Genomic DNA, 9,697 nt, shown 5'->3' on the forward strand with positions numbered 1-9,697 from the left:
TCAGTGTTCCAAAAATCATTATTTATGTACCACACCCATGGTTCTCTGTTAACCAAGAAGAATTCATGTCAGAATAATATCTGCCCAAAACATTCATCCTCAATGTGTGATTTACAATTGAATATCATTATCCCCAAAAGATTGAAAATACAAACAATAAAATCTAAATAATGTGGTATGTATGTGTGGTACTGATTACAATGGGAAATAGCAATGATTTCCTGAGATGAAGTTGTTAGTTCTGAAAAATGCATAAATATAGATCATAAATTTGGAAGATAATACATAGAATGTGTATATGAAATATACATTGCTTCATAATCTTGAGGCATCTCTTACAATATTTTGTATAATTACCTTCTTACCTGCAAAAGGTAGGATCTACAGTGCTATGGACTTATTATTACCTTTCTAAGGCATAATCTTTCTTATTATTTTTCATAAATACACACACATATACTTTTTGTGACACGCGCCTAGGTAAAAGACTTTTCTAGATAAAACTTTGGAAATTACTCAATTATATACTCCTTAGAAAGAGAGGTAGGAAGTATAAAATGTTTTAGGCGCCATCAGCTTGTTTTCTCCTGGAAGACATGATGCTCCTCTCACATCCTTCCCTTCAGCCAGTACCTCGGCGGCCACAGAAATGACAGAAAGGCCTCTCTCAGCTTCCTGTTTCCCCAAATCAGGATAAATGAGTGGCTTGAAGGACACAAGATTCCCATAGCCTTGCAAAACAGGAGGACTGACTTGTTCGGCAGCCACTTAGAAGTCCAGATTGTGACAGTCAGGAAGTAACCTACTAATAGCAAGAGAAAGGAGTTCACAATCTGCATGGCTCTTATGTGGACCTTGGTGCTGGGATCTTGGCATCTGTTACCACTGGATTGCATCTTCTGGAGATGTTTCCACAGGGAAAAGATTAACAGCAGAAAAGATGTCAGGGATATAGCAAAGGGCACAAAGTTTGCTAACATGAATACAGTCATATTTGAAAGGCGTGCAATGTTCACCAATCTGGATTGTCTAGTGATGTTTCCTTCATATTCCTTCATCAGCATTTTCTCATATATGCTTACCGCCACAACATGAAAAACCAAAAAGAACAAAGACCCCAACAATATCACAAGAATTACACTTTTAACTCTCTACTTGAGGTGAAGAAAAATAAAGCTAGAGAAATTGGCTATTTTGAACAAATAAAATACGCTGAGGCGAGTAGCAAGCCAGACACTAAAATGATTGCTTGCCGTCCACTCAATATTAACCAGAAGTTTTGTTTCCAATTTAAATAAATCTGGATTCAATACAGCTACATACCAATTTATTAACATTACGCAGAGCAAACTGATTCTGGAGATCACAAGAGCCGTGAGAATTTGATCAGCTGAGGACATCTTTTGTCTCTTGACCCAGTCAATGCAGTTCGCCACCACTATGAAGCTATTGGCAAAATTTCCTAGAACAAATTCTGTTATTACAAAGACGGAGAAAATGTCAGGTAGCAAAGTCACCATTTCTAGAAAGGAAAACAAACCAAAAGGCCAAGTCTAATGTCACTGGTTGTGGTTCCTTGGATATTCTGACCTTATATTCTATAGGCTGCTGATCTCTGAATGTGCAGGAAAGTTCTTGTTTCTTTTAAATTCTGTGACCAGGGAGGAGTCAAGATGGTGGAGAAGTAGCAGGCTGAGACTACTTCAGGTAGTGGGAGATCAGCTAGATAGCTTATCTAAAGATTGCAAACACCTACAAATCCAGCAGGAGATCGAAGAGAAGAAGAACAGCAATTCTAGAAACAAAATCAACCACTTTCTGAAAGGTAGGACTGGCGGAGAAGTGAATCCAAAGCTATGGGAAAATAGACCATGGGGGAGGGGCCGGCTCCCAGCAAGCAGCGGAGCAACGGAGCACAAAATCAGGACTTTTAAAAGTCTGTTCCGCTGAGGGACATCGCTCCAGAGGCTAAACCGGGGTGAAGCCCACGCGGGGTCAGCGTGGCCCCAGGTCCCGCAGGGTCACAGAAGGATCGGGGGTGTCTGAGTGTCGCAGAGCTTGCAGGTATTAGAATGGGGAAGCCGGCTACAGAGAGCCGAGGAGTGAGTTCTCAGCTCGGGGTTACCTTGAACCGGTCGCAGGCTCCGTCAGCTCGGAGCGCGGCCAGAGGCCAGGCAGACGGGAGTAAATGGGTGCTGTTCTCTGAGGGCGCACTGAGGAGTGGGGCCCCGAGCTCTCGGCTCCTCTGGGCCAGAGACTGGGAGGCCACCATTTTCATTCCTGTCCTCCAGAACTCTACGGAAAGCGCTCAGGGAACAAAAGCTCCCCAAAGCAAACCCGAACAGATTACTCAGCCCGGCCCCTGGTAAGGGCGGTACAATTCTGCCTGGGGCAAAGACACTTGAGAATCACTACAACAGGCCCCTCCCCCAGAAGATCAACAAGAAATCCAGCCAGGACCAAGTTCACCTACCAAGGAGTGCAGGTTCAATACCAAGGAGAGCAGCAGAATTCCAGAGGAGGAGAAAGCAAAACACGGAACTCATGGCTTTCTCCCCATGATTCTTTAATCTTGCAGTTAATTTAATTTTTTTTTTCTTTTTCAATTTTTTTTCTCTCTTCTTCTGCTAAATTTTTTTAACTTTTACCCTTTTCTTTTTTAACATTTTTAACTAGTTTATCATAAATATATATATATATTCTTTTTTATATTTTTTCTTTATTCGTTTTCATTTTTTAATTGTTCTTTTTTTTTTTTTCTTTTTCTTTCTGGACCTCTTTTTATCCCCTTTCTCCCCCCTCACGATTTGGGATCTCTTCTGATTTGGTTAAAGCATATTTTCCTGGGGTCTTTGCCACCCTTTAAGTATTTTACTTGCTCCTTCATATACTCTTATCTGGACAAAATGACAAGGCGGAAAAATTCACCACAAAATAAAGAACAAGAGGCAGTACCGAAGGCTAGTGACCTAAACGATATAGACATTGGTAATATGTCAGATGTAGAGTTCAGAATGACGATTCTCAAGGTTCTAGCCAGGCTCGAAAAAGGCATGGAAGATATTAGAGAAACCTTCTCGGGAGATATAAAAGCCCTTTCTGGAGAAATAAAAGAAATAAAATCTAACCAAGTTGAAATAAAAAAAGCTATTAATGAGGTGCAATCAAAAATGGAGGCTCTCACTGCTAGGATAAATGAGGCAGAAGAAAGAATTAGCGATATAGAAGACCAAATGACAGAGAATAAAGAAGCTGAGCAAAAGAGGGACAAACAGCTACTGGACCACGAGGGAAGAATTCGAGAGATAAGTGACACCATAAGACGAAACAATATTAGAATTACTGGGATTTGAGAAGAAGAAGAAAGAGAGAGGAGTGCAGAGGGTATATTAGAGAGAATTATTGGAGAGAATTTCCCCAATATGGCAAAGGGAACAAGCATCAAAATCCAGGAGGTGCAGAGAACCCCCCTCAAAATCAATAAGAATAGGTCCACACCCTGTCACCTAATAGTAAAATTTACAAGTCTTAGCAACAAAGAGAAAATCCTGAAAGCAGCCCGGAAAAGAAGTCTGTAACATACAATGGTAAAAATATTCGATTGGCAGCAGACTTATCCACGGAGACCTGGAAGGCCAGAAAGAGCTGGCATGATATATTCAGAGCACTAAACGAGAAAAACATGCAGCCAAGAATACTATATCCAGCTAGGCTATCAATGAAAATAGAAGGAGAGATTAAAATCTTCCAGGACAAACAAAAACTGAAAGAATTTGCAAACACCAAACCAGCTCTACAGGAAATATTGAAAGGGGTCCTCTAAGCAAAGAGAGAGCCTAAAAGTAGTAGATCAGAAAGGAACAGAGACAACATACAGTAACAGTCACCTTACAGGCAATACAATGGCACTCAATTCATATCTCTCAATAGTTACCCTGAATGTTAATGGGCTAAATGCCCCAATCAAAAGACACAGGGTATTAATGGATAAAAAAACAAAACCCATCTATATGTTGCCTACAAGAAACTCATTTTAAACCCGAAGTCACCTCCAGATTTAAAGTGAGGGGGTGGAAAACAATTTACCATGCTAATGGACATCAGAAGAAAGCAGGAGTGGCAATCCTTATATCAGATCAATTAGATTTTAAGCCAAAACTATAATAAGAAATGAGGAAGGACACTATATCATACTCAAAGGAACTGTCCAACAAGAAGATCTAACAATTGTAAATATCTATGCCCCTAACGTGGGAGCAGCCAACTATATAAACCAATTAATAACAAAATCAAAGAAACACATCAACATTAATACAATAATAGTAGGGGACTTTAACACTCCCCTCACTGAAATGGACAGATCATCCAAGCAAAAGATCAACAAGGAAATAAAGGCCTTGAATGGCACACTGGACCAGATGGACATCACAGATATATTCAGAATATTTCATCCCAAAGCAACAGAATACACATTCTTCTCTAGTGCACATGGAACATTCTCCAGAATAGATCACATCCTCGGTCCTAAATCAGGTCTCAACCGGTATCAAAAGATTGGGATCATTCCCTGCATATTTTCAGACCACAATGCTCTGAAGCTAGAACTCAACCACAAGAGGAAATTTGGAAAGAACCCAAATACATGGAGACTAAACAGCATCCTTCTAAAGAATGAATGGGTCAACCAGGAAATTAAAGAAGAATTGAAAAAAATCATGGAAACAAATGATAATGAAAACACAACGGTTCAAAATCTGTAGGACACAGCAAAGGCAGTCCTGAGAGGAAAATATATAGTGGTTCAACAAGCCTTTCTCAAGAAACAAGAAAGGTCTCAGGTACACAACCTAACCTTACACCTAAAGGAGCTGGAGAAAGAACAAGAAAGAAACCCTAAACCCAGCAGGAGAAGAGAAATCCTAAAGATCAGAGCAGAAATCAATGAAATAGAAACCAAAAAACAATAGAACAAATCAACGAAACTAGGAGCTGGTTCTTTGAAAGAATTAATAAGATTGATAAACCCCTGGCCAGACTTATCAAAAAGAAAAGAGAAAGGGCCCAAATAAATAAAATCATGAATGAAAGAGGAGAGATTACAACTAACACCAAAGAAATACAGACAATTATAAGAACATACTATGAGCAACTCTATGCCAACAAATCTGACAATCTGGAAGAAATGGATGCATTCCTAGAGACATATAAACTACCACAACTGAACCAGGAAGTAATAGAAAGCCTGAACAGACCCATAACCAGTAAGGAGATTGAAACAGTTATCAAAAATCTCCAAACAAACAAAAGCCCAGGGCCAGACGGCTTCCCGGGGGAATTCTACCAATCATTTAAAGAAGAACTAATTCCTATTCTCCTGAAACTGTTCCAAAAAATAGAAATGGAAGGAAAACTTCCAAACTCATTTTATGAGGCCAGCATCACCTTGATCCCAAAACCAGACAAGGATCCCATCAAAAAAGAGAACTACAGACCAATATCCTTGATGAACACAGATGCAAAAATTCTCACCAAAATACTAGCCAATAGGATTCAACAGTACATTAAAAGGATTATTCACCATGACCAAGTGGGATTTATTCCAGGGCTGCAAGGTTGGTTCAACATCCACAAATCAATCAATGTGATACAACACATTAATAAAAGAAAGAAGAACCATATGATACTCTCCATAGATGCTGAAAAAGCATTTGAGAAAGTACAGCATCCCTTCCTGATCAAAACTCTTCAAAGTGTAGGGATAGAGGGCATATACCTCAATATTATCAAAGCCATCTATGAAACACCCACCGCAAATATCATTCTCAATGGAGAAAAACTGAAAGCTTTTCCGCTAAGGTCAGGAACACGGCAGGGATGTCCATTATCACCACTGCTATTCAACATAGTACTAGAAGTCCTAGCCTCAGCAATCAGACAACAAAAGGAAATTAAAGGCATCCAAATAGGCAAAGAAGAAGCCAAACTATCACTCTTCGCAGATGATATGATACTATATGTGGAAAACCCAAAAGACTCCACTCCAAAACTGCTAGAACTTGTACAGGAATTCAGTAAAGTGTCAGGATATAAAATCAATGCACAGAAATCAGTTGCATTTCTCTACACCAACAACAAGACAGAAGAGAGAGAAATTAAGGAGTCAATCCCATTTACAATTGCACCCAAAACTATAAGATACCTAGGAATAAACCTAACCAAAGAGGCTAAGAACCTATACTCAGAAAACTATAAAGTACTCACGAAAGAAATTGAGGAAGACACAAAGAAATGGAAAAATGTTCCATGCTCCTGGATTGGAAGAATAAATATTGTGAAAATGTCTATGCTACCTAAAGCAATCTACACATTTAATGCAATTCCTATCAAAGTACCATCCATTTTTTTCAAAGAAATGGAACAAATAATCCTAAAATTTATATGGAACCAGAAAAGACCTCGAATAGCCAAAGGAATATTGAAAAAGAAAGCCAAAGTTGGTGGCATCATAATTCAGGACTTCAAGCTCTATTACAAAGCTGTCATCATCAAGACAGCATGGTACTGGCACAAAAACAGACACATAGATCAATGGAACAGAATAGAGAGCCCAGAAATAGACCCTCAACTCTATGGTCAACTAATCTTCGACAAAGCAGGAAAGAATGTCCAATGGAAAAAAGACAGCCTCTTCAATAATAGGTGTTGGGAAAATTGGACAGCCACATGCAGAAAAATGAAATTGGATCATTTCCTTACACCACACACAAAAATAGACTCAAAATGGATGAAGGACCTCAATGTGAGAAAGGAATCCATCAAAATCCTTGAGGAGAACACAGGCAGCAACCTCTTCGACCTCAGCCGCAGCAACATCTTCCTAGGAACATCGCCAAAGGCAAGGGAAGCAAGGGCAAAAATGAACTATTGGGATTTCATCAAGATCAAAAGCTTTTGCACAGCAAAGGAAACAGTTCACAAAACCAAAAGACAACAGACAGAATGGGAGAAGATATTTGCAAACGACATATCAGATAAAGGGCTAGTGTCCAAAATCTATAAAGAACTTAGCAAACTCAATACCCAAAGAACAAATAATCCAATCAAGAAATGGGCAGAAGACATGAACAGACATTTCTGCAAAGAAGACATCCAGATGGCCAAAAGACACATGAAAAAGTGCTCCATATCACTCAGCATCGGGGAAATACAAATCAAAACCACAATGAGATATCACCTCACACCAGTCAGAATGGCTAAAATAAACAAGTCAGGAAATGACAGATGCTGGCGAGGATGTGGAGGAAGGGGAACCCTCCTACATTGTTGGTGGGAATGCAAGCTGGTGCAACCACTCTGGATAACAGCATGGAGGTTCCTCAAAATGTTGAAATAGAACTACCCTATGACCCAGCAATTGCACTCCTGGGTATTTACCCTAAAGATACAAATGTAGTGATCCAAAGGGGCACGTGCACCCGAATGTTTATAGCGGCAATGTCTACAATAGCCAAACTATGGAAAAACCTAGATGTCCATCAACAGATGAATGGATAAAGAAGGTGTGGTATATATACACAATGGAATACTATGCAGCCATCAAAAGAAATGAAATCTTGCCATTTGCGACGACGTGGATGGAACTAGAGGGTATCATGCTTAGCGAAATAAGTCAATCGGAGAAAAACAACTATCATATGATCTCCCTGATAGGAGGAAGTGGAGATGCAACAAGGGGGCGTAAGGGGGTAGGAATAAGAATAAATGAAACAAGATGGGATTGGGAGGGAGACAAACCATAAGTAACTCTTAATCTCACAAAACAAACTGAGGGTTGCTGGGGGAGGGGGTTGAGGGGTGGGGTTATGGACATTGGGGAGGGTATGTGCCATGGTGAGTGCTGTGAAGTGTGTAAACCTGGCAATTCACAGACCTGTACCCCTGGGGATAAAAATATATGTTTATAAAAAATTTAAAAAAAATTTTTTTTTTAAATTCTGTGACCAATGTCAAGCAGGAAAGCACCAGGGTATGCTAGTAGATGAGCTCAATGCTGTCTTGATGAAAACCATTGTTATTCCGAAATGGCTAAATTGATGTCCACTCATACACTCTGTGTCCTTGCCATGGGCTGGATTATTTCATAACCGGTGTGGAAGTGAAAGCTGGGGTTGCATTTGCTAACATGCAAATAAGGACATATTGTTTTGCAATTTTTTTTCCTTGTTTAACCTTTCCATAATTTGCATTCACCAACTTTAGTTGTGAGGTAGTAAAATTTTAAAAACCCAATACGTAAACAAACAGTAAATGTCCAAACTATTTCATGAAGCTTGGTCATAGCTAGGAACTATAACGCTATGGACTTATTATTATTTTCTTAATGCCAGATTTACATAGGAAGAATTTTACTTTTTCTTTAAAAACATCCAGAAAAGACAATTCTCTCTAAAAACTAGTTGCTGATAACTAATACTTAAAATTTATTTTATTTACAAGCTCTTAAACACACACACACACACACACACACACACACACACACAAACTCACACAAATACATATGCATCTCATGGATGGAATTACTGTCCTATAATTTCCAAAATGTAAAATCAGTGTCAGGAGATCATCCCAGTTTAAATCCTACCTTTCTCCCATACAGGCTTCTCAAGCCATTATTAATGGTTATGAGATGTAGCTCTCATGCTTACGCCCTTGATAAAGTTCTTTTCTGAGTCTATTTTATACTTAAATATTGATATATAATTAAAATATTCAAGAATTTTATAAACATTTTTGGGCATTTCAAAAGAACATTACTAATCCTAATATTTTCTATATATGAATATTTAGTTTTATTTTCTGTTTAATTCATTTTTGATAACTTATTTTTTAAGATTAATAGATGTTAAAATCAACCTTTAACCTTGAATTTCATTCAGATTCAGTTTTTGTAGTAATTCAGTTTTGTAGTAACTCAGAGGATCTTGAGTGGGAGTGCCAGGATGAGAAACCTAGATAGTCCGCTTCACATATCTCTGATGTTTCATGTTGTTCTGAAATTCTTCTCTTCCTCAGTATGATCATCAGTAAAATGTGGAGAATAATGATATCCTTTTCCCAGTGGTCTTTGTGAGGAGTTTGTGCACTATCTTCTGTCTTGCTTGTCTGGTACAGAAAGGGCAGGGAACGTTGTTCCTTACTTATTTGATCAGGTGCTATTTAATACACTTACACTAAAGTTAATCTACCATACTTCCATTTAAGAGTAGAATGCAGAAAATTGAAAAAGGAAAGATTCCCTTCTGTAACAAGCAGGATAAGGAGAATAAATTTCCAAGCTTATATTTTAAATTCATCATAAACTGTGCAAGAAGGGAGGACCACCTGAACTAAATCTGGAATAAAGAGTCTTTTCAGGTAAAGAAATGATCTATATATTCAGTGCAAAATCCCAGCAGGCATTATTTGCAGAAAGTGAAAAACTGTCTAAAATATATATGGAAATGCAAAACACCCATAATAGTCAAAAGGATTTTTTTTTAAAAGAATAAATAAATAAATTTGAAAAAAATAAAAAGATCTCAGTTTCCTGGTGTCAAAGCTTGCTAGTAAGCTATATTAAGATAGTGCAGTATTGGGGCGCCTGGGTGGCTCAGTTGGTTAAATTTCTGCCTTCAGCTCAGGTCATGAACCCAGAGTT

At 38.5% G+C, this 9,697-nt stretch overlaps 1 pseudogene; it reads right to left on the bottom strand.

Moving 5' to 3' along the window:
• Nucleotides 1-476: 476 nt before the first annotated feature.
• LOC116866396 lies at nt 477-1,520 on the bottom strand (annotated as a pseudogene).
• Between the last annotated feature and the right edge of the window lie 8,177 nt (nt 1,521-9,697).

Source organism: Lontra canadensis, unplaced genomic scaffold (assembly GCF_010015895.1).
Source record: "Lontra canadensis isolate GAN:19392208 unplaced genomic scaffold, GSC_riverotter_1.0 scaffold9, whole genome shotgun sequence".
NCBI classification, from domain to species: domain Eukaryota; kingdom Metazoa; phylum Chordata; class Mammalia; order Carnivora; family Mustelidae; genus Lontra; species Lontra canadensis.